Genomic DNA, 2,358 nt, shown 5'->3' with positions numbered 1-2,358 from the left:
AAACTGAACAGGTGAAATTGTTGAAAAATACTGTCACCATTTGAAAATGGCCAACAGTTCAGGGCCCTCAAAACCTTTATCCTCAGGGAGAAAAAGAAATGGACGCATTTGATGGCAAAAACATGAAAGGTTTTGTCGCATGAAGGTCTTCAAGGATGAAGTGAAGGCGGTAACAGATTGAGATAAAAGGTCAGGAAATAGTGAGATAATTGAGGCTGCTGACCGTGAACTCAAACTAGAGATTAGTGTTACATGTGCGGGGAAAGCCTTTGTCCTAATGAGATTTACACGAATCACAAGTCTATAGCTTGCTTTCGAATGTGTTGACATCATGTATTTACACACTTTTGCAACAATATGAATATACTTAACACTATTGAGTGGCACATTTAAAGATGGTGAGCAAGGTAAATTTTATGTTCCTATTTTGTTTTTACCCAGACAAGAAAACAAAGCCAAGATAATTGACCAGTCAGTGCATAGAGTTATAACCAATTAAGGGCTGGGTTACCTCTGTCTTTCATCTATCTATGGTGGGACATATGGAGAGATGTTTGCCAAGTCTATTATGCAATAATATGCATTCAACTTTTACGTGGTTTGAAATCCTTTGAAACTAAATTTTGAAGATGATGGCATTAAAGTAACATACGGAATATATAAGGGACTCTTAAAAACTGATAACAAAAAAGATGAAGTATAAAAACAGGCAAACTAGATGAGCAGGAGATTCACAGAAGTGGGAGGGTGGGTAGGGTACACATAGAGATGCTTCACACTCCTAAAAATCACAGGGAGGGAAAACCAAAGCCAAAACGAGAGGCCCATATCACCTAGCAGGGTGACACACCTTGGGAAGCTGCATTTGCCAGGTTTGGGTGATGCCAAGGAGCCAGTACGCATGGTTGACAGTCCATTGTCACAGAAAACAATGGGGCTGTTGAGTATAATGGAGTATACAGCTCACTAGAGCCTAGACTACCTCTCTTGACTAGCAAAGAGTCTCAGAGAGACATGCGTACTAAGGTGACCATTATAACATCACTTGGTGTCCTGGTTAGTTTTATTATCAACTTCATACAATCCCAGGTCCCTGGAAAGAGGGAACCTCAATTGAGGAATTGCACAGATTAGTTTGGACTGTCGCCATGTCTGTGAGATTGACTTGACTGATGATTGATATGTGTTCAGGTAGGGGGAGCTGTTCAGCGCGGGCAGCGCCATCCCTAGGTAGGTGGGCCTGGGCTCTATAAGAGCAATCCAGACAGCATGATGGTAAGCAGCATTTCTCCATGGTTTCTGGTCCAGGTTCCTGCCCTGCTTCCCTTGGTGATGGACTGATGTGGAAGTAGCTGAAAGAAACCCTTTCTTCCCCACATTGCTTCTGGTCATGGTGTTTATCACACGAAAAGAAACTACAGTGAAACACTTACTGTAGGGAGGATGGGAGATCATTGGCCTGCTTTCAGAAACAGGCAAACGAGGTGGACACCTGCTCCCTAGGATCTACTTCCGCCCCAATAGCCTGCTTAGAATAGGAATGCAGAACTTCCGCAATAACCCAGTTAGAGGGACATGAGACATCAGAATGAGGGGAACACGATGGGAGATTGCTGGACTGCAGACAGCTGAAATTTCTTTGAGTTGAGGAAAATAAAGGCAATTATATTTGCAAATATAATTGGTTGCATGTTTGAGTCTTTGAATAGAGATGAACTCCTGTTGTGTTATTCCCTGGGAACCAAATTAAAGCTAATGCTAAATCCTTAGGACGGGATCCATATTGGTGACCTAGGATGGGTCTAAAGGTTTGCATGATCTAGTAGGGCCAGACAGCCAGTGACTCAGCACTTGAGACAGTTATGCCCTGTATTTTAAGAAAGAAACATGAAAAATTATGCTTCTTTTCCCTTCTATTTTATTCTTTCACTTAAATTCCTATGTAGCTCAGCTAGCCTCAGATTCACTTCGTAGTCAAGGGTAGCTTTGGGTTCCTGACCTTCCTGCCTCTACTCTCGAATGCTGGGTTTCTAGGTGTATGCACCTTGCCCCATTTTATGTGATGCTGAGGATGGAACTTGGGGTTTCATGAATACTAGGCAAATGTCTGACCCACTGAGCAATAGTTCCAGCTTCTAGGCCAGTGGTTCTCAACCTTCCTAATGCTGTGACCCTTTAATATAGTTCTCATGTTGTGGTGACCCCCAACCAGAAAATTATTTCCATTGCTATTTCATAACTGTAATTTTGCTAGTGTTATTAATTATAATATAAATATCTGTTTTCCAATGGTCTTAGGTGCCATCCCTGGGCTGGTGGTCTTAGGGTTTTATAAGAAAGCAGGCTGAGCCGGGCGGT

The sequence above is a fragment of the Microtus ochrogaster genome, chromosome 5 (genome assembly GCF_000317375.1).
Source record: "Microtus ochrogaster isolate Prairie Vole_2 chromosome 5, MicOch1.0, whole genome shotgun sequence".
NCBI lineage: Eukaryota > Metazoa > Chordata > Mammalia > Rodentia > Cricetidae > Microtus > Microtus ochrogaster.
This window is presented reverse-complemented; position numbering follows the sequence as displayed.